Source organism: Astatotilapia calliptera, chromosome 13, assembly GCF_900246225.1.
Source record: "Astatotilapia calliptera chromosome 13, fAstCal1.2, whole genome shotgun sequence".
In the NCBI taxonomy this organism is placed as follows: Eukaryota; Metazoa; Chordata; class Actinopteri; order Cichliformes; family Cichlidae; genus Astatotilapia; species Astatotilapia calliptera.
In genome coordinates, this window is record NC_039314.1 from 15,828,837 (window position 1) to 15,852,784 (window position 23,948).

General features: G+C 43.0%; 1 protein-coding gene across 1 annotated transcript in view; it reads left to right on the top strand.

Moving 5' to 3' along the window:
- Positions 1-9,716: 9,716 nt before the first annotated feature.
- Positions 9,717-23,948, top strand: part of zmiz1a (zinc finger, MIZ-type containing 1a) — a 110,103-nt gene continuing 95,871 nt past the window's right edge. The window contains exon 1 of the mRNA XM_026189863.1: positions 9,717-9,928. The gene's annotated coding sequence lies outside the window, so the exon portion shown is untranslated. The remainder of the gene's footprint in view (positions 9,929-23,948) is intronic.

The window sequence follows — 23,948 nt, forward strand, 5'->3', positions numbered from 1 at the left end:
CCCCTCATTTCTTTGTATTTTGTGTCCAAGGAGCCTTTTTTTTTTTTTTTGCAGTTTTTTAAAACTGGTCTTGTGCAACAGTTTTGACTTTCTGAAAGTCTTTCAAAGTTTCTTTGTTTTTCACTCATTTTCATTCCAGTCCTCATACCTGACAATTTTCAAAGGAATGCCGTTTTTGTTAAGCCATTTAACACTGGCCTTTTGGTCAACTCAAGTATAAAAGTTTAACTAACAGATGAACCAGTGTTGTGTCTACACATAACAGACAACTTAGCAAACAACCAATTTTAAATTGTACCTTTAGGTGCTTTGTTACTAGCAGGCTGTCGCAAAAACACATATAAGTTTTCATTTATGAATACTGAGGAAGAAAACACAGTTTGACAGGTATAAATGTATTTTTGCAACAACAAGGTGATTCCCAAAGAGCTATTAGCTTAAAACTTGTCATATCTTGCCATGGTGTGCAGTGTGTCCTTAAAAAAGTTGAGGAATCTGGACAAGTGGAGGACAAGAGAAAAAGTGACAGGCCTAAAAACGATCCCACAGGACCCGAGAGATGCATCTGGCCCTTCAGCTGATCATCAGAAATGATCTCAGTGAAAGAATGGTTGTTAAAGAAGGGGAAAAAATAATAGGCTGAATTATGCAGAATCACACAAAAACTGCACTGAAAATCAATTCAACAGGTCTCATGGAGTTATGAATGCAAATTTAAAGTTCTATCGATATGTACGTAGGAACTCAGGAGAGAGTTCAGTCATTGTCTAGAACCATCTGTGAAACGTGCTTCAGGATCTGTCATGGTTTGGGGATGTATTTCAATCAGTGGTGTTGGAGATCTTGTCAAAACAGATGGAATTACGAACACAGAAACGTACCATTAGATTTTGATCGACCATGCAAAACCGTCTGGAAAGAACAACTTTGTTTTTCACCATGACAAATGACCCCAAACAGCCTGCCAATGCAGTAAAAGTATACCTGGATATAAAAACACACGGTGGAACTCTATCAGTCATGGACTGGCCTCCCCAGAGCCCAGACCTCAATATTATTGAAGCAGCGTGGGATCAGCTTCACAGAGAATGGAAGAAAAACCTGCCAACGTCCAAAAAGGAGCTCTGAATATTCATAGAGAGTTAAGAGAGTCGACTTTCAAGCTCGCTAGAATTATAAAAACTTTGTTTTTGCTTGTTTCAATAAATCACTGCATTTGTGTCCCGTTTTCATTGTGAGGGTGTTACATGTGGAAAGCCTGAAGAGACAACATCTGCTTTCAAATGGCTCAATTGTCACACAGGATTTCTTAGAAAGAAGGAAAGGGTGGAGATTCTTTTGTAAACATGTCCCGCAAACATTCAGCTGCAGCACAATAACAACTACTACGTGGTGGTTATTAGTGTCGCATGTTTGGAACAGGCTTTGTTTTTCCATGTGCACTGAGAGGCAGAATCCCCGTTAAACGCCAAAAACACCCTGTTGCCACAACATATGCGGGCACACTCAAGTAGAAACTGCAGTGAGCATGCCATACACTTACAAACAACCCCAGTGTCTTTGGCCATTCAGCTTTTTTCATGAACTCCCTCAAGATCTTAAGATTCTGTGTTTGAGGATGAGTCACCATGACCTGTGAGTTGGGAAGCCATAGCACCACTGAAGAGTATGAGTCAGCACATCAGGAATAAAAGCACATTAAAACAGACGTTACATAAGTATTTATAGCTTTAAATAATACTTAAACTAGGGGTCGCGATACCAAAAAAAGACACGTCAGTAAAAGATGGCACTTCTTACTTTTAACATTTTGATGAGAAAGAGCTGAGAAAGCCTACTCATGAAACTATATTTAAAAAAAACGACAACACCGGACATAATATTTAACATGCAACACTGCAACAAATCCTTGCTTGAAAACATAGCCATGCTAAAGCATTCTGAGTTAGAGTGCAGCAATCGACTGGCTTAAAAGGTTATGCGAATCAATACAAAGTTGTTTTGGGCACCAGCGCTATTATATTAATGTCATCTTGAGAAATAGGCACTAGCTTAGGTGGCTTGTCTGCCAGCCTGTTTTCCTTTTTAACTCTGGTCAAGGTTTCCTTGTAGCAATAAGAGGATTTCTACTGACAGCTGTTTTAAACGGCAGGTAATGGTTGTGCTTTAAATGGGAATTTGACCGTTTTCAACAAGCAAAACCAGGGAGTATTAGCTATGTTTGATTTAGTACAAAAAGAAGTCACCCTTTTTTCCATTCCAGCCTCGCAACAAGCTCCGATGGTGGTGTAACATGCGGAGCAGGCAACCTATGGAACTGAATAAACTGAATTAATAATGTTCGGAGTCCTCATGAGAGCTCCCCTGTGACTAGTGAGGTAGCTAGTTGTGCAGTCAAGGATGACACAGAGGTTGAAATGGTCACACATTTACTCAGCTCTCTCCCTATCCCTCTGGCTCATGTTCTTGCCAAGGTCAGATACAGCATTGCATAATAATAATAAAAAAAAAGAGTCTCTCGCTCTCTCTGTCTCTCTCTCATGCACACATACACACACAGACACATACACACACACACACGCACACGTATGCAAACATGCAAACTATGCAACAATGAGGGGAATAAGAAGCCAACTAAAAATAGTGCTATCACTGCAGCCATCACCCCAAGCATTGCACCACCACTCTTCACATTACATCTCATAACTTAAGACTCCTGCTTTGGATATAGCCAAGAGTTTGCTTCCTGAACTGTATGTAATCTTCAAGTTACACATGCTTTAGTGAGCATAAACAACCACAAAGGAATGTGTGCTTTAGTATTTCAAACAGGCTTTTTTTTTCTTTATTATTTCTATTTTATTTCTGCCAGTGGCTGGAAAACCACCTATGACACCCACAAAATCTCTTTGCTCAATGCTCTGTACCTTTCTTCTGCCTCTTCTCTCCTTTCTTTCCCCTTCTTCTATCATCCCCCTCTTCTCCACCTATTTCCCATGGCCTCGGGGAGCTGTTAGCTATCTGGATGCTGGCGCTCTATTGTGAGCACTCATTGATTGCCTCTCTGCTCCCCACAGCCAGTCGGACTAGTCAGCATGGGGCCCGGGCTGTCTGCCTTACTGCTCAGTCAACATACACCATGAAAAACAGAAGAGAAATGGAGAGTTCAACCGAGACAGAGAAACACACACAAACACGCAGACAGAGCGAGAGTGAGCATTTATAAAAGGCTGTCCAAGCTTCCAGAGTCCAGCAGTCACATCATCTGTTTTCTGTCCTCTCTCCTCCTCTCCCTTTCTCTCTCTCTCGCTCTGCTCCTTGTTCTTCTCACAGCCAGAGACAATCAATGGTGTACTCAACCAGACTTCTCTTGTCTTGTTTTAAAATAGTGCTCTTCTGCCTTTTCTCTGCAGGAGACGATCCATTTACTGCCCCACATCTTCTCTACTTGTCCTGAAAATTAACCCTTGTCTCACCTCCTCTGGATTCAGTCACCCGGTCAATCAATTAAATCATTTTCACACCCAAACATTTATTTTTTTTCCTTTTTTTAAAAACAGGATATTCGGCATGTGGGTTTAACCCATGGTTAATCCATGATTCATACCGGGTTGTGGCAACTAATTCCATTTTAAAATGCAATGATTTGTCAGATATTCTTTAAGCCATGCTTGCAACTGATCCAGGGTTCACTGCAGCTATCACCTCAAGACAGCTCCATGGGCTCCAGGCCCTTGTGACCCTGAATTGGGTGGTTAAGAAAAAAAGTGAAACAAGTTAAAAAAGCTGGTGGTCATCACGCAGAACAAACAATTTAAAGGCTTAAAGTGGGCTTTGGAAAAATTGTGTTGTGTGTTTTGTGTTCACATGAGGTCTGAAGCATTTTTCTACATATATGGACAAAGTGCTGAAACTTCATGGGATTCTTTTCTTTCTACTCCCACTTTATGAAAGGTTAATGCAATAAATAATGCTAAACAAACATCCTGAAGGGTCACAGCAGAATTTATTGGGAGAAAAATCCTGGGATTGCTTCTAAAGTACTGGAGTGCACTGTTATAAAACTGCTAGTTGTATAATTGCATGTCTTTGTTAGCAAAGTAGCAGAAAGCTTGGTTAGGAGCAGGGTCAGAAAACACATTTACGCCTTACACCAGTGGAAAACATTCTTTTGTCTTTGTCCTGTGAAAGACGTATCAGTCATTCTGTCAGTCACTCAGTCATGGCGGCGACAACAGGGTGGCATATAAACCACCATCACACCTCTGTGTGAATGGGAGAGCTGATGTCAGCACAACTGAAATTTTCCCTCCATCATGTAGCAACATGAAGCCCCAGCAGCATCCATCACTCCCGGCGCTGCCTCTATAGAGAGGCGCCTTGTCACCAGCAGAACGGTGGCCAAAGGAAATGTACATCATTTCGTGTTTGAGCACGAGTCGGGAGCCGAGGCTTGCCTTGATGTTAACTAATGTTTAAAGGGCTAAACAGTTTTCATATGTTAATTTGATACACCCCAACACAATGCAATATGTATTAACCTTGTCGGAGCATGCTTCACTGCGAGTTCTCTTTGTTCTCCTTTGATGCATTCGCTCAGGCTTTGAAATGCTGCGTGTATGAAATTATACACAGAGCCAAAGTCAAGCCGAAGTCACCCCACCTATAATCCATCCATCTTATTGGCAGCCATCTGGCCATATTATTTGGAGAAGCTGAGGCGCATGCCTTACCATGAAAGTGAGGACTTCTGACAACAAGCCATTCTTTGAACTGCGGAGTGCCACCGAAGAATGACCCAACCAGCTGCAAGCCCCCCTGACACTCATAACAGGGCTTGTCGCCTTGAGTCGGTATTAAACAAAGCGTTGATGGATGATCCCGAACGGCTAATATTACGATCAGAATAAAAACTAAATGGCAAAAGCCAACAATAGATCTGTCACTTGCTGATCCCAAGTTCTGAGGAAAGAGTAATAAGGAAACCTATATTTGTCTTCTTTTAAATTGAAGAAGGCTCAAAATGTCTGACAACACGACGGCCTGAGGATTTCAGGAAACACACACACACATATATGTGATTTCTCAGATGTGAACCACAGTGTTAACATCAATATTACTGCTGTAACACAGCAGATGAAAAACATCCATAACAGAAGCGGTGTCACCACAAAGACAGGGGGTCATCTCAATGAGCCATTTTTGAAGGGGGGAAGAAAAAAAATCACATCATGAGTTTACAGCTACAGCATTGTGACATTGACTGTTCGCCCAATCTCCGTCTAAGAAACTGGCCCCCTGAAATAAAAATGAGTGACTGCCAGAGTCGGTGATGTCACTGGCCACATTTGTCCCCATCAGTGTGGATAGCTGCTTCGACCAGAGGGCTGGGGTGTCCTTGAGACACAGTGTGATGCAGACACCCAACCAACCCCCTCTCTCTGCAGATACCCCCGTTTAGGGCCGTGCTGCATCAGTGTCAGGAGCCCTGCAGGCAGGAAACTAAAAGGATGGCAGTCTCTTCCTTCCCTTCAAAAAGGAAAAGAGCCAGGGCCGGGAGCTGCTGATAGGAATTTGACCCCTGGACTGAGGACAGTGTGTGAAGGGAAATTGTTGGTTACCTTTCAGAAGCCCTGATCTTGTCAATCTTTATCACCTTTACTGATAATACTGGATTTATGCTTTTCACCGACAAGAAATACACTGTTTGGAAAACATGCATGCAGGTCTAGCTGTGCTGTGACTAGCTGGGACTCTGCTCTTTCTTTTTAATTTTCTTCACACACACACACACACACACACTGAAGACATCCTGTATGTAGGCACAGCGTGAGGAGTGAGTGATTCTATCTGATGCACCACGAGCTGACCGGCCCTCCCTCTGGGCAGTTCAGCCTCGCCAGAGTAGGAAGAGAGGGGAAGAGCTTGCGTGCTGCCGTGCGCGCGTGTGCGTGTCGGGAGGAGAGACATTGTTCCTTGACGTCACCGCTCAGCCCAGCCTGCCGCTGCTCTCAAACATGTCTTTGTTATTCTGAGGCTTCCACCAGAGACCGGCCGCCTGCAAAACCTGGAGCCCGGCCTGCACAACTGCTGGAGCGGAGTGCAGACGGAACATAGGCTTCACACATGGGAAGTTATTAATGAAACGTTCAAATATAAACAAATAATAATAAATAAATAAAAACGTGTTTCTGCAGTTTAATGTTATTTATTACTTCAAACAATATCTAATGTTCTGCTGGAACTGCTGTGACTGGGATAATGCTTAATTATGTTTAATAATAATAATAATAATAATAACATAATAATTGTTCATTAAGGCTGGTTTTTGCTCATCGTAAATAACACTTCAATAAATATATTTTAATACACATGAAACGTATAATAATTAATTAACTAATATGCTTAACTAAAATGTCCATGACCGATTACCTGTTAACTGTGGGGCAGGTCCCAAGAGAAAGATATGGTCAACTAAACAGTAGTTTCTTACTGTGTCTTGCTGACTTATAATACACATGTAACTGCTTAATATAAGTTTAATTAATTAGCTAACTGGGAGAAATCAGAGGTCCTCAACCTGTGGCCCCACTGGTGGGTCATAAAGCAACTGCAGGTTGGGCAGTAATGAACAAGGGAAAGCCATAAGCAAGTGTTTAAACGACCCCATCAGAGAACCTCCTAATAATAGCTATATTAATAGTGCTAATAATAACATATTTTTCTATATGTTTTTGGAATTAGCGTCAAAGGTTATGTTTTCCTAACTTGTCGGCTGACAGCAGTACAGGATAGATTGAAGTGTCCAGTGTTGTTGATGTGATGATGTTACAGTGCGCTCACACAGAGGTGTTGCTGCTTCAGCAATGTTGTTTATCATTGATCGCCTAGATAAGACTTTCATTGCTGCGGCAGAAAGAAGATGAAGAGCTAATTTAATGACACAAATCAGTTATGCAGATTTAAAACACACTTTAACTGAAATACAGCAAAATAAAAACCGTTCTGATAATGCGTGGATAGTGGTTTGACTTGTACAGTGTCTGCTAATTTTTATTTGTTCTCAAAATAGCGTCAAAAACATTAGTTAACGTAGCTTAAATCATTAGAGATTATTAGCTAATTTTAACCTTCTGATCTCATAGTTTGCTGGTATATCGCTAGATGCCAGTCAAGGAGCTGTTGTACTTTATTATTTTAGCTTGTTAAAAAAAACTTCTGTTCCTTTTCTGGTTGAATTGGACTTCAGTGTTTGTTTACAGTATAGATCCAGATCCAGGTGACAGCAGGTCAAAATGATTTTACCTATGTGCAGCAGCAGCCTGTATTCAGTTTGAATATTGCTATGAACTGACGGATCACTTTATGTCTTTCATTGACTGCAACATTGAACTTTTGGGTGACGGCACAAAGACTGAGAGAGCAGGATGAAGACAGCAAAAAGAAAGAGCAAAAAGAAACGGGTAAGAATGGACTTGTGGTGAAATTCATAAAAATGATAAAGCTGTAGCTTCCATTTTTCTACATTCATTGATGATGATTTCACATAACACGGCAGTGTGCTGTACTGTTGTGCATTGTGGATCCCCCACTTGCTCTTGTGATTATTATTATAAGATTATATTCGCTGTCTCAAGAGGGCACGCAGCATCCTACGGGATGGTACACACCCAGGACACCGGGTGTTTAAGCTGCTGCCGTCTGGCAGGAGGTTCAGGCTGCTGAGGTCCCGAACAAATAGACTCAAGGACAGCTTTTACAACAGGGCAATAGCCCTGATCAATGCAAATAGCTGACCTGACTGGCTACCTACCTGGACTTTTTTTTTTTTTGGGGGGGGGGGGGGGGGGGGGGGAGGTAACAATGGTAAAAACAGTAACAATAATAATATTTATATTTATAACAAGGTGCAATAACAATTAATGTACAATAATAACAGTGTGCAATACAAATACACTTCTTCTTCTTTTTTATTACTAAGTTATTATACTGTGTTGTGTTGTTTGTGTTGCGTTGTGATGTGTCGTATCGGGTCCTGTTGTGTTATATGTAGTGCCGACGTAGGACAGTTTTCCAATTTCATTGTACTATTGTACTATGTATGACTGTGCAATGACAATAAAGAGTTATCTTATCTTATCTTTTCCTAGTTTCTTGGAAAGAGAGAGGATGGAGAGTAAGGACAGAGAGGTTGTACAAGAACATGAAGAATGAAGGAGCAAATAGTGACGTTAGCTGGAAAAACTACAATTATTTTTAGTAGTTTTTCATGCATTTCACAGATGCTTTGCGTGCTTTCTAGAAGCGCACTTAAAAATGCCAGTGGGGGTTCTAGACAGAAAATATTGATATGAATGACAGCATTTTATAAGATTCATACCACTCTAAACATGGCTCGAACAGGATGGCTGCCACTACATTGAAGTGACTGACTACAAATCATTTCTCCACTCGTGAAATTCGGGTAGATGATGCTCTCTGCTGAGTCTGCATAATAAACAGAGGGTTTGTATGAATTCAAAAAGTTTAATAACAATTTTAAAACAACTCTATTGCCAGCCTGCTTCATGTACAGGTCTATGGTGTTGTAGAGTGATTTTCCAGTGTCTGTACTGATTAATGCTACTTTAAGTGCTTAATGATTTGGTGGACTGCCTCTATGTGATTAAGAGACTGAAATAATGTTGTGCGTGTTTCACATCTTATCTGCTTTGCCACAAATACCTCTTTAACTTCTTTAACAAATGAGCCTTAGCCTCGGGTTTGATAACTAAAGGCTCCACCCTGAAACAGGCGAAAAGGGGTGGATTGGATTGAAATCTCTGGTTGATCTTAGACACTACAATGGGTCATCCAACTAATGAGCTGAGGCCTCCTAAAAATCTGAACCTAGAATTGCCCCTGAGTGAAGCTAAAGTGAAATGATTTAAAAAACAAACAAATAAATAACCAATAAGTACAGTGTCTTGCTGACTTTTCTTCAATTTGAATCCTTTCTCAGATTTAATGATGATTTAAGATGTGGTGTGAGGCATGACCTGTACTTAACCTTAAAGCATAATGATAATAATAATAACTAGACAGTTATTAAGAGATTTGTTTTCTCCCTTATGCACAGGTGGCCACACTGGATGTTCGACTCGGTAGATTTTTACACCCGATGCCCTTCCTGATACAACTCCAAAGGGATTTGTGTCTTTTTCTGAGACTGAACAAGGGACTGTTTGCTTTCTCAGCAAATATGTAAACCACTACACTATAAAGACACTATAATATATAATAATAAGAAAAAGAACAATAAAAATTGGCTAATAAAGTTAATAGAGTTCACATCACTACTGCTACTAACAACAACAAAAAAACAATAATAATTACTAGCTAGTTAATTAAGTCGTTTTTTGATAATAACGTGAATAAATCTGTATCTCAGATAAGCTTACGGTGTTGCCTTTCATGTATATTCCTAATATGTTTTACTAACAGCTATTAAACTCACACAATGGCTGAATTAGCAATTAACTCCTGGCTCGGTTACACAGTGCAGCTCTGAAGCATCACTGCTGTAATGACACAAAAGCAGACAATAGCCGGAGCTGCCGGCTGCAGTCCGCTCCAGTGTGAAACGTGCCGTTATCAGGCTGTTAGCGTCTACTTACACCTTCACACCCGGGTGTCCTTCCGCGGAAAGTCTAGGTCACGTTTTCACGCCGGCCGCCGAGCACGGCTCTCTCTGGTAACTGAATAGCCAGTGTAATCTGACACTTCAACTTGCCGTGCTCTACGATAGTTGATTCAGTCACTCAGTCACAGCGTCTTCGGAGCTCTCACGTCGTCTTTGTGGAAGGGAAGCGAGTGAGCGAGGGGAGCATCGTAAACACGCGGTTTGGAGACACAATACGCCGCTTTGCCGCTCGGGTCCGAGCTCAAAGTAAGTTTCGCGCCTGGTTATTTTTTGTGTTACACAGCGGGGTTTTGAACGTGTGTTTGCGTGCGTGTGTGTGGTTTTGCCTCCCGCTGGACAGATACTACCTCCTAACAATAGGGTGACCTCCTGGAAACCTTTTAGCAGCCGCTGAGAGTCTCGTGCCAGCGGGTGCACGTTAAGAGCCGAGCCGGAGCTCGTTTACGCGGCGTAATATCCAGACTGTGCCGCGTATCCCCTCTACCTGTGTAGTTACGCTGGAGCGACACGTCCAAAGTCACTGGGTCTGTAGGATCATTTCGTGAGGCGTGTGTACATTATTCTTAAAATCACTAGAAATGAATGCGCTAGTAAGTCAGTGATTGCAGGTCTGCGTGTGTATGTGTGTGGGTGAATGTCTCGTCTCGGTGGATCAGCTGATGGCTCGTTTGATGCTAAACTGAGAATGTGTGTCACTTAGCTAACAGTCAGCAGTGTGCCTGGGCTTGTTGACTCCCTTCAAGGCTATTATCCGCTACCTGTTGTAATGCAATTAGTAGGCATGTCCATATGCTGCCCTGCTCTGTTCTGCTGAACGGCACATGTCATGCAGCTTCAGTGGTAATTGCTATCTGATAACACTAGTTGTGTTTGCTGGATGTAGTCAGGGATCATTCAAAGATCAGTGGCTCAACGTGTTAGGTCGTTTGGGACCTTTGCAGGGACACCTTGTGAATCTGGCCTCTGATAGATAGTTTACTTGCACTATATGTATTTGTGTGTATTTGTGTGTTGCAGTGTGACTATTACAATTAAGACAATGCTCAGGTGATTTATAATAGCTGTATGCCTGCACTGGAGCCTTGCAGTGCACTCACATCTGTAATGGTCCAGTATTAGCATGTGCATCTGGCTTGCTCTACATTAAACTATCCCCGATAGAGAACAGCATTGCCACATTTACAAGCCCTTCTGCAGCAGAGTGTGGATGAGCAGCTTTGACTCAGTGCAGGCTTCTGCCTTAAGTCTGGTGGACCCTCCCCGTTAAATTCCTCCTGTCTGGATGTGAGGCCAGTCTGGGCAGAGTGGAGAAGAGGGGGGCTCACGATTGGAGGAGGAGGAGGAGAAGGAGGAGGTGGAGACTGCTGCTCTTTCATTACCGTGCATCCTGCTACAGGACAGCTGAACTTTGAGAGAGGGTGACAAAAAGGGCCCTTTACTTGTTAGTAAGGTTGAAGTTGAAGGGGGCGTGATTGGAGCGGATGATCAAATTAACTGCTGTTATAATGTCATCATGCTTTAAACGCCCAAAAGCACCAGATTCCTAAGAAATCTGATACAGCCTTGCATAAAAGTTGATATTACAGGCTTAAAAACAGTTACTGGGTTCATTACTGGGGTATTGCATTGGATTGCAGGTGTTCGTATTATTGTGTCCACTCCCTGTTTGTCTCAGAAAGTGTATAAACAGATTTTGGATGGGTGCGCCCTCCAGTGTCTCCTTCCTGGGTAATTTAAATTGGTGATGTAATGAAATTGTTTCAGCAGCAACACTTGTCAGCTGCACCACATTAATTAGTGCTGTTTGCCCCCCTTCTTCTGACAAAACAAAGGAGCATTAAGTCATCTCACCAAAGCATGAAAAGGCAGCGCAGTCATTCAGAGTAGGTTACCTGATAAATTGTGAAAGAAAGAGGGCAAGGAATTAAAGCCATCTGCAACTGTTTGAAACTTGGAAGTGTGTCTGTTTGTGTATGTGTGTGTTCGTGTGAGTTTTCTTTCCTTCTGTTGTCCCTCATGGGGCCTCTCTGCAACCAGCCAGCCAGCCAGACTGAGAGACAAGACAGAAGTGTCTGATTCACTAAACAGGCTAAAAGGCTCCAGCATACACACTTTGAAATCAAAATTTTCTTTTTCTTTTTTTCTTCTTCTCCAAAGTCATTTAAGATGGTGCTGGACACAATTGCAGGCGTGCTCTCTGAGAATGGAGTGCTTGGCTGCCTGTGCAAGAATGTGAAGGCGATCTTACTGGAAAAATAGTGAAATTTTCAGCAGATAGAAATACAACACATGCACTGGCCCCGCTACAAGTTGCAGCAAAACGGGAAGAAAAATTACGTTTGCATCCAACAGCGTGTTTGATCCTGAGGCAGAATGTGGAGATTATTCTCTTTAAGCTGCAGCATTAGCCAATATTGGGGAAAATATTGGGAAATATGTATCCTTTGAAACCAAATCTTTTTAGTATCAATCTGTCTTTTCTGATAGTTTGGGCTGCAGAAAGTTGCGACGCATGCTTAAGTTGTGCAGTTGTTCAGTCTCACATGCTGATTAGTCACAGAAAAGATTAAGGTAGTGAGTTAACATTACCCCCTGTCATTGTACCTCGGTAAAGCAGTGAGGTAATGCTGATTAGAAGTACGTAGCAGGAAAACAACTAATTACTTGTGTCTCAGTAATTAGCTTTTTGTTACTCAGCAATTTACCAAGTTGCACCATCTCTGCCGCTGTTTGCTGTGTGTGTCGGCACAGCTGCAGCCAGCTAAGTGCTTAAAAACCTGGCGAACGCTAATCAATGTTTTGACAGCCTGACATTTCATCTGACTGTTCCTGTTGTTCGAGGACTACTGTGAAATACTTGCTGCCTGTTCAACTTGACACAGATTCTTGTAGTCTGGTGTCTCACCAGCAGCCCTAACCCACCCACTCGTGTCCAGAGCAGAAGTCAGGCCTTGTTTCTCTCTCTGTCTCTCTCTCGCTGTCTGTGTCTTGAGTGCGGTTCAAACTTGGCATTACTTGTCATCTAAAAACCCAGCCTTTTGTTTTTCAATGTGCCTATTTTGGTCTTTTTAATAAGGGAAAACGTGTGTTGCCTCAGAGCGTTTTTAAAGACTCAATCTGAGAATAAGAGCTTAGAGGGAGTTAAAACCTGAAATATTCAGTTTGAGCTGAGGTTGTGCCCTCTTGTCAGACACTTAACTACTTCCTAAATGTTGTTGTAATTCTACCCATAAGTCTACAGTTAAGCTCCCTTCAAGTTAAAGCCTGGTAATTGCAGGCTAACTAATTCAGAGAAAATGAAGCATACAGCAGCTGTAACTCATCCTGCTGACAGCGTGCAATGACATCAGTTCAGTGCAGAAAGCCAAAAGTGGACCAACATGAGGCGCCGGGATTAAAAAAAACCCTCAGTTCCACATGCCTGTCACCACTGTTCTTCAAGCTGCCAACCTTACGCTGTGGTTTGGGTTTGTGGTTGAAGAGACCACTGCTTTTAAACTCCTGAGTTGCTTGAGGTAGGCTGGACAGTCAGCATGACTAATGCTGAGTCTTTGAGCAAGGCACCGAACCTCGAGCGGCGGTGGCGAGCAGCATTGTTTCGTTAAGGACCGTGTAGGACTGTAGCCGTGAGCCCGAGTGGGCATGCGGGTGATGTTTATGGACATCAGGTGAAATGTTTTGCACGTGCTGTCATGAATGAGTTGCTCTGTTTGCTCCCGTTGGGTTTTATTTACTTTCATGTTAGATCGGAAATGAACTAATACCATGTGTGCAGTGGGTAGGTGGAGTTTAGCTTCCTTGTTTTCTCTCAAGACTAAGTCGCCATAGTATTAACAGATTGAGCTTTAACATGGCAAATGGGATTGCAATGAGGCTTTGTTTAATCGTGACCACTTACGCTGATCAAACAGAGGGAATTAGAAATAAAATGCTGCCTCTAATGCAATCCTGCTTCAGATAAAGGCCTGTTACCTTCTGCATTTGAGGTAAATAAAGGCTCTGGTTACTATGAGGAACTACAGCGGGGATATAATTTTTCCGTGTTGTCCTTGCTTTGCCTGTCAGTTGTTTCCTTGTTGACAGATATCGGTTTAATATAGACAAAACACCAGCTTAACTCCTCTTTCTTAAGAGCCGTCATTTCAGCTCTTGAGCTCTGCCAACATCAGGGAGACGCAGTCCTCTTAAGTGCTTTCTTTTTTTCCTCTCTCTCTCCCTGAGACGAGAGCGAAACAAAGTGCAGAGAAGGTGAGGAGAGCGAATAGGGAGAAGTTGCCGGCCCACCCCTGTCACCATCTCATACATGTTTGATTTAATGTTCTTTGAGAAACGAGTGCACAGGATGTCACAATGGCCGTGTCCTGTTCCCATCCGCCGTGAGAGAGCGGGGGCCCTTGAATCATAAATGACACCCGGCCTCATCAGGAACAATATGAGAGTCGGAGCCCGCACAGGAGGAACAAAATGTTCCCTCTATCCATCCATTCGCCCCAACGCCGCTGCATGCACTCAAGACTTCTCACCATCGCGAGCAATTACCCTCACTTTTTTCCTCCAGCTGATGAAATCCTCGCTGAGAGCCCGTCTCGGCTGCGTTTCTGTGCGTCTGTGTTGGCAAAACAGGGAGGGGGCGGGGAGGGGCGGCAGGCAGCGGGGAAAAGAGATAGTATGTGTCTGAGTGAGTGGCGTTGGCGTGTGTCTGTTTGGCTTGTAAATCCTGTTTAAGCTAAACAAACTCATTGTCTTCATCCTCCAACTGTGTGCTCTCAGCCCCCCCCGCCCCCTTCTCTTCCCTACTTTCTCCTCTACTCTTTCCTCCTCCTTTGAGTTGTAAGTACAGTCGCTAATTACTCCCCTCTCCCTCTTCACGCTGGGTCAGTGGGTTTACAGTTTTGGCACTGATCTGCTGTGTTTGCCTTGCTTCTCTTGATACTCGAGCACGTCTGCAAGCCTCCTCCAAGAGGTCCTCACACCTTGCACAGTGTCCCACGTGGGTTCATTTGCCAGAGAGCCACTCAGGTCTGCGCTTAGACTCCCTCTCGCTATCTCAGGAGGCTTGTCCTGCGCTTCGTTTCATGCCAGGTGCTGGGCCGACCGGCCTGCTGGGCCCGCATCAATATAACCTGTTATGTTTTCAAGCAACAGCACCTCATCTCGAGGAGGATTCCCAATGATAGGAATTAATTTTAGATACAGTTTAGTTACCCCCTCCACCCAGCGTGTTGCAAATCTTTCTAGCTTATAGGCCATAATGAATCATTTTCTAAAGATAATACACCACATGCTGTGTTTATAATACCATTTGTGCTATAAACAGCGCCTTGTCTAGTCGGCACTGTTGTCTCTCAGAGTGCACGCTGATGCTGATTTTCTGGTGGAGGTTGCGTGGGAGATGCAGAGTGATGGCAGAGATTCTATGAAGGCGGTCGAATTGTCTCCCTTCATGGCCTCCAGGGATACATACTTCCTTGTTTTCTGACAACGTAAATTAACTGGGATGTTACTAATGCAAAGGGACAGCATTTATTCTCCAGCTCGCGGTGTGGGTTATGAGGCTGCGAAGGAGTCGTGCAATATCTGCTCTCACGCGACGCCTGCTGCTTACGCATGCAAGGAGCGCTGGGCTGATAACGTGGTCAATAGCGAAAAGCGGCATTCGTTTTTCTTTGCCGAGGTGCGGGCGAGCAATAAAAATGTCATTCAGCTTTAAGGGCGGGGAGTCGGCCGTACGCTGGGGTTTGATTTTCCAGTTTTGCCTTTTGGTCAGTTAATGATGCCTGTTGTGGTTGTTATGGAGAGCCTCCTCAAATCATATTGGCATATAATCGTGAGCCTCGCTGCTCTAATAAGGCTGTTTTCTTCCTATTTCTCAACGTTGCTCAGTGTGTTTGCCCGCTTATTGCCCTTCCCTCAGTTTTGACACTGGCGGTTGAGCCAGGCGCTTTCCCAGGGTTCTAAGGACTGACATCCCTTTCATTTTCCCGCCTGGGCGGCTCAGATAAAGGGGCATATTTTAAACCTCTGTGTGGATACACTAACTGTAAAAAGAGACGGGCTGGTGGGCCGGGGCCGAGCAACAGCATTAACTTCACAGAGAAGGAGAGGGATGAAGGGAGCAATGGGATGATGAGGAGTGAAGCAAATAAAGAAGCAAAGAGTCTGAGTCCACATTATTAAACAGTAATCTCAGCAATTCATAATAAATGGTTGGAAGCACCATAAAAGCTGGCTGCAGCCCTGACTTTGCAAATATCACAAACATTATCTGCAGTCCTCCTGCAGATAACCCATCTTTCTTGTTTAGCGCTGGTCTATTACAGGGGCAATGTGTTTAACCACTTTTTCCCCCCTAATCTACCCCTGTTGCGTGCGTCCTCCCGGCACACCAAAGCCACGGTGGAAGCCGTCGTTTATCATATCAGTAATGAGACCAGGGTAATCGTGTGTATTCCGGAGACAGCAATGATACACTGCTTGGCGCTTGCCAGGGATCAGCCTCTAAACAATGTTTATCATTGTCTCCCAGGGCTCTTTAATTATCTGGCAAACATTATTGACAAACCAACCAGAGTCCTTGTGTTTTAAGGATGCGGGCTGCTGTTCATAAATATGTGAGCTTGAGTAAAGCGATTTATATTTAACATGCTTGTAAATATTGTTAGTAAAAAGGCGATAATATTTCTTCAGTCAGCCGTGTCTGCTCCAGTCCCAACATCCTCCCATTACCTACATGTTAATGATCTACCAGAGTTATTATACGGCTCAGCTGTATTGCTCTCACAGCCGTCTTCCAACCTTTACTTGGCAGCTCCAGCTGAGTGGAGGCTGAATGGCATGTGTTGACATTGTTAAAGACACACGTGAGGACCTCACACGTTTCATGTCTGAGTCAAGCAAGGGGCATGTTGGAAAAGATGGGGTGGGGGTGCAGTTTGTCATATCATTGCCTCACCTGCAATATCTTGAGGCGGTTGCACAGTGTTGTGCTCCAGTCCAGAGATGATGTCTAAGTCGTGCTGGTTAGTGACGGTAAACAAGAGCAGCAGATGGACGAGACCAAACTTCACACAAACACACACACTGCCATCTTCTTTTACTTGTCATGTCTCCCTGGATATCAAATCAGCATAAATGTGTAACAAAGAGAGAAGGGATGTCTCATTGATGGGTGCATGAAATCACCTTTGCTGTGCTGTGTGTTTGTGAGGGAAATGGGGGTAGTGGTAGTAACAGCAGCAGCAGCAGTAGAGGTGGCTTGGGGTGAGGTCCTGCCCTGATTTTCTCTGGAATTCCTTTGCTTTTGGAAGCCAGAACGAGTGGAAACCAAATCTGGGTAGCCTGAGGGTCTCTCCTTCTTGAGTATTCTCCACGCATATCCCTCTGCTGCCATCTCTGACGGCTTTTTAGGGGTAGCTCTGTTTTCAAAGCTCGCAACAGCCAAGGTGTTATTCACCTTCCAGAGAAAGGAGACGGAGAGAGGCATGCAAAAAAAAAAAAAAAAAAAAAAAATCAGATGACTGCACCAGGAAAACCATCTCAGGCCTGGAGGGACCGGCGCTGCTCAAACATAAATTTTCTCCATGTTTCAGACACGGAAATGAAAGTCAAATGTAGAGCCTGTCACTCAGGGCACAAAAGATACCTTCCAATGAATATGGATGAAAAACCGAGGGTAAGAAACAGCACTGTCTTTACTCAAAAACTAATAATGATAAAAAAAGGAAAAGGATGTTGCAATGATTGCCTTATGTTTTCCACATTTAATGATTCTCCTTTGCAGATTAATAAGCATTTTTAATTGTGTTTTACGGTTGCTGGAAGGGCAAACAGTGCTTTAGAAATGTTGTCAGCTGCTCCTGCAAGCTGAAAATTTGACCTCACATTCATGGCTCATTAAATCTGATAAACCATGGGTAATGGTGTTAAAATTGTACAAAGGTATCTCCATTTACTCCGTACCACAAGTTTTCCGTGACCAGATCCTTATCTGGTGGGCTGTCGCTTTAAGTAACTAACTTCCACAAAGGCAGAGCTTTTCCCTCTCGTTTGAAGGGGGCTCGTGTTGAGTGAGGGGGGAAATGAATAGTGTTGCTGCCTACCTCTATTGAGCCGGCCTCATTCTTCCCTGACCACTGGAACGGTGGGTGAAGGGGTGGCTGGCTTGAGAAAGGGGATGTAGAAGAGGAAGGGGGAATAGGAGAAGTGCTCGGAGGTCTGGATCACGTGAGCTGTTATAGTGTTCGTGCTGGTCCCTTTCAGGCTGTCACAGTAAATCTGTTTGACTTGTCACTTTCTAAATCATTACGAAGGCTAAAAGCCTCTCTATTGGATTGTGGTGGAAGAGGGGAGGCAGCAGGTTTCCTTTGTGCCTTCTTGACGATGATGATAATCAAGTTTGTTTCTGGCCATCCTGCTGCGCGGCTATAATTAGCTCCCTTCTTCTCTCTTCTCATCATCTTTATCGTGTGTTGCTCCTCAGAGTGAAAGCGAGTCGTTGTGTGGAGGTCGTGCGTTGACTTTTGTGTAGCGGTGCCTGATTGAAAACTTGTAGTTTTATCAGGTTTTTTTGCTGCACAGAGACGAGGCTTGTGTGTTGCCTCACGCAAGCGTTTATTTCTCAAAATGAGCGTGAGGACCTCCTGTTCGTCCCCCAGGTCAGTCGGGGTCAGCTGGAGGTATGTCTGAACTTGTAGCATCTCTTTCTGCCCAAACTGGTTTCTGACAGAGATGTGACGGAGTATATCTCGTCCTGCTGATGAAGTCTGCAGGAAGTGACATGTGAATTCCCCCACCCCTTTCTTCTTCTCCTGTTTTCTTTTCCCTCCTCTCCTTTTTCATGCCATCCAGCTCGTCCTCTGTGCTCACTCTGTTCTCTCCCTTTTTTGCCCCTCGCCGCCATCCCTCGTCGGTTCGTGTGCCAGCAGCACTCATGCCTGGAACAGAGCGCCAGGGCAGACATCTGTCGCATAGCGTCCCTGATCTGATCTGTGGCTCGAAGCATCGGGGTCAAGAAGAGTAGCAGCCGCCAGTCCAGACACAGTGGGAGACAATCTCAGAGCTCTATCTCTTGTGTTTTGGTCTCCCAGTGTCTTTCTCTGCATTTCTCATTAAAATTCACACTGCACACAACCAAACACACGCAGGCGCCCTCACACACACACACACACCAGGGTATTAAGTTGTTTGTTGTCTTTATGTGAAGCGTCTGTCCTTTGGACTGTGTGGCACTCAGTCAAGCTGGGCTGGCACCGTCCCATGTCTTCTGGTAACGCTCTTCCTTAGACTCACAGGTGCAGGCAGGAGGGAAATGTCAGTTTTATCAGGTTGTTCATCAGGCATGATGATGTGCACTTGATCTGAAGGGAGGATTTTGACAGTTAAACTGGCTCTTTGTGCCTGGGGCAACGCTATTAATGACAAAACCAATGACAGAACGAATAAAAAGGCGTTAATTGCGGCTGCTCGGTTTTTTTAAAGAGAGCATAAGTGTGGATTGACACACACAGCGTCTGCCAAGTTTGATACATCGCATACCTTCTCGAGAGATTAATGCCTGCATATTGATCCCGCTCACCGTTTTGACATTTATTGGTGTTGTAGTAGTGGCTCCCCTCCTCCCCCCTCCCCAAAACAGGTGAGTTCCTGCCAAGTGACTAGACTGGCGAACGCTCACTCGGTCATGGGAAAATGAAAGCTCACAATTAAAGGACCATAACTTAGTTTTGCTACTAATATTATGATTTTTTTGCATGTCCCAGCTCATTGACACCAAATCACTTACACTGTATTTTACACATGCATATCTTTTCTGATGTTTTCTGATTGTTTTTAAGCTGCTGTTTGTTTCCAGTGACTTCACTAGATTATGAAGTGTAACTTGCAGAAGCTTGATTGACACAGCTAATCCATCACAGCACACACAGCATTTAGTTGTCTTTAAGTTATGTTATCGGCACTTAGTGATGTGGTTGACAGCAGAGTGAAAACTCCTTCTGCGAGTATATTTGAAGACGCCACATCAGAGATTTGTGAGCCACCTTTAAAGGAAAGAAAGAAAACTAGATTCACACGCGCCGTTTCATATCCATGTTTACTCACTTCCCATTTTGATTTGAATTTCTGACAGCGCAGCTTGTCAAAGCAGTGCCTTTTCAGCTTTTGACTGCAACAACAGTTTTGACAATGGTTCCTGATTGCAATTTAAGTGTCTTACAATTGTAGAGCACAGTGCAGACTGTGACAAACTCTAACTTATTTAAGAATCAATAATTTTTTCTAGTTTTTAAAACCCAAAAGCAAACAGTTTGGAAATCAGCATAAAAACTTACAATCACCGTCACTTCAGTAGGCTCATCTGTTCAACTGCTCATTAATGCAGTTGTCTAATTAGCCAATCACATGGCAGAAACTCAACGCCTATAGGCATGTAGGCATGTTTCAGATGACCTGCTGTAATTCAAACGGAGGAGCAGAATGAAAAGGTGATTTAAGTGACTTTGACTGTGCCGTGGTTATTGGTGCCAAGCATGCTGGTCTGGATATTCCAGACACTGCTGATCTATTGGGATTTTCCACACAATCATCTCTTGGGTTTACAGGGAATGGTCCAGAAAAGAGAAAATATGCAGTGAGTGTCAGTGCTCTCGGCAAAAATGCCTTGCTGGTGTCAGAGGTCAAAGGAGAATGGCCACGCTCCGTTGAGCTGATAGGAAGGACACAGTAACTGAAATAACCACTCGTTACAGCCAAGGTATGCAGAAGAGTGACACTGAACACACAAAACACGTCAGACCTTGAAGTAGAGGGCTTGCAGCAGCAGAAGACCACACTAAGAAGCTAAGAATAAACTGAAGCTACAGTTTACATGGGTTCACCAAAACTGAAAAATGGAAGATTGGAAGAAATGGGTCAGAATGTGGTGTAAACAACATGAAAGCATGGATCCATCTTGCCTTGTATCAACTTCATGCTGCTGCTGCTGGTGGTATAATGGTGCAGGGCATATCTTCTTGGCACACTTTGGACTCCTTAGTACCAAACGAGGATCATTTAAATACCACAGCCTACATGAATATGCTTGCTGTCCACATTCTTCTCTACACCACAGTGTACCCATGTTTGATGGCTGCTTCCAGCAGAATAACTCACGATGTCAGAAAGCTTAAATCGCCTCAAACTGTTTCTTGAGCATCACAGTTAGTTAGTTCACTGCAGTCAAAAGGCTTCCACAGTCACCAGATCTCAATCCAGTGGAGCACATTCGGGATGTGTTGGGACAGGAGATTCACATTATGGATGTGTAGCAACTGTGTGATACTTCATGTCAATATGTAGCAAAATCTCTGAGGAATGTTTCCAGCACCTTGTTGAGTTAATGCAGTTCTGAAGGCAAAAGGGGTTCAACCCTACTCTGGAAAAGTGTAACTAATAAAATGGCCGGTATAGTGTTCTTTAACATTGGCTGGTGTTTAAAGTATACATGTTAAGTTCAATGTGCAAAAACATAGTCTGACTGAATCAAGCTTTTCTTTGTGGTTCTTGATTCAATCAGACGTTAGGCTGTGTTTTTTGTTAGGGAGATGAAGGAGCTATTTTACCACTAACAAATGATTAGTGTCTTTTTTTGTCTGTCAAAATCATTTTCAGATTTAGATTGCTCTACTGCTTGGTTGGAGTAGTTAGACTAATGTTGAAGGAAGGAAGGTATTTAAGAATTATGATTTCAGTCTGATGACTTTCAAAGATCATTTCAGCTGATGCATTTTTGCTGTTTTCATGCCGCTTTTTCTGATTCGATTTGTCTGGCTCTGGCACAGGAACAACAAAACTTCTGATTGTCTTGTATTTTTCTGTCCTGGCAGACAGTCATCAATGAGCAAAAGGCCTTTGAATAAAAACTGAAAAAATCTGAGATGTGCGCAGCAAATGAAAGGTCTACGAAACCACAGGTATGGTCCTTTAAGATAAAGCAGTAAACCTATTTGTCAGCTCAAAGCCTCTCGAATACTCAGCTCCCAAGTCACTGAATCAGAAGCCGCTTTGATTCAGCTCATCTCGTGTGAGTCAGCAGAGTCACAAAGTAAAAGGCGAGCATGTGTGACAAGTAGATTAGTCCCCTTTATTACGCCTGCTCCCTTTCAAAATAAATATCTCAGCATCTTGTTTACTTATGAATCCACAAGATGGAAATCAGGCTTGCGATAAGATAAATGGTAAATGTAGCTGTTATCTTTTGAAAGGTAATTGACCTCTGACACTTTATTGGCAGGAACCCAAGCCCATGATGGCTCCATGATTTAAACGCAAAGGCTTCTTCCAGTAAGCCTGAAAATAAATGTTTACATACTGTCGCTGCAAAGAGGTTAATTTACCCAATTAATACATTGTAGACAGTGTATTGAATAGATCAACCCTTCATTAGTAATGCTGCCTCTGGTTTAAGATCAGAACAGCTCATATGACCTGACAAACTCATGGCTGGTTTACACTTTAAAGGCATTTAAAAAAACCATCAGCGCTGCAGATTTCAGATAGCATTTCACTAAGCAAATATTAACTGGCTCTGTGCATTAATTCAGTTCACTTACAGCACCATAGCCAAAGCTCACAGTGTGCTTACACTGTATAAATCAGCCTTTCATAGGTTCACAATGGCACTATAATAACATATGCTATCCCAACACTAATGAGATAAATTATGACACATCTTCCACGCGTGCATTTATTGTTTTTATAGGTTCTTTTATTCAATTAAACAGGCCAACACAATAAGTCTGTTGTTTTTTTAGTCATCTCAGTTTTCTAAAGTGGTGCTTTCAACTATTTTATTTTGTCTGAAAGTAAGTGTTTTTTTCACAGTATAGAACTGACATGGACTAGACCTCGTATTTGGACAGGCGTTTCATGTTTAGCTACATTCTGTGGACAGAAGTATTGAGCCACACCTCTTAATCTGTAATTCAGGTGTTTTCAGCCTCAGTCTGGCTTTACAGACTTTTGTGAAAGAATGGTTTGTTCTAAACAGCTCACTGAATTCCAGCATGGTCCTGAAATAGGATGCCACTGTTGCAACATGTCAGTTTGTGAAATTTCCTCTATATTCCACAATGAGCTGTAAGTGGTTTTACTGCAACGTGGAAGCATTTAGGAACCACAGCAGGTCAGACGTGTAAGGTTTACAGAGCCGAGTGCTGAGTGCATAAAAGTCCCCAGCACACTGCTGACTTAATAAACCAGCTCTAAACCTTCTTTGGCATTAACATCGGCACATAAACTGTGCACTGGGAGCTTCATGGCATGTCAAACACCTCCTGTTGGTGACCCGGTATTTTTGTTTATATAGTTTTGTTTACATAGTGGGCCACACCCACTTTTATCTTAAGTGGCTTGGACCAGTAAAACTCCTCTTTTTGTCAGTGTAAAGAAGTTTAACTGCCCATTTAATCCTGGAGATATTTTAATATAAGCCAAAGAAGTGCTTTTTTTTACATGATTAAAAATGCTGCTAATATTTTGTCTTTTCTTCTATAGTAGATAGTGAAAAAACAATTGTTTGTCTGTTGCTTATTTACTTTGGTATTGTATAAATTGCTAAGTGTTCTGGATCAGAAGGGATAGCTATAAAAATATAAATTTTTTCCAAAGATGTACATTTGGCAGACTGGAAACTTTAGCAGGCCAATTCTGGCCCCTGGGTTTTGTGTTTGACACCCCTGATATAGTCTATGTTGTTGACGTGGTTCTAGTTATAGCAGTGATGGTCAGTTGGTAAAACACTTTGGTGTATACTGACCTATTTTAGCATCTATGGGACAGCGTTCCCAGACATTTTCCACTGACATTCATGTTCCCCAGAAAACTACCGACTTTGGTGATGGTTTTTTCTTACAAGTGCTTTTACAGCTGTTGAATGGACTGTGCACAAACTGACTTCTCTTCCCTGTGATTTTCATTATCATTTCTGCTCACGCAACATTCTGGCAGAAGTTTCAGCTTCCAAACACTTGTGTGTTTATGACCAGCTGCCTGCAATGCTGATGCCACTCCCATCAGCCTCACCTGTACTTTGTGCTTAATACAGGTAACAGCGCTAACACAAGAAAACTAGGTGTTAAATGTAGTAAACATAACCATCTGCGTGTTACCACAGTTTTTGTGAGCACGTTGGCATTGGGGTACAGCTCAAAGCACAGCTGCATGAATGTAGACAGTCTATTTTCACTCACTAACTCGTGTTTTCAACACCGCATGTAAGCATATTGCTTTG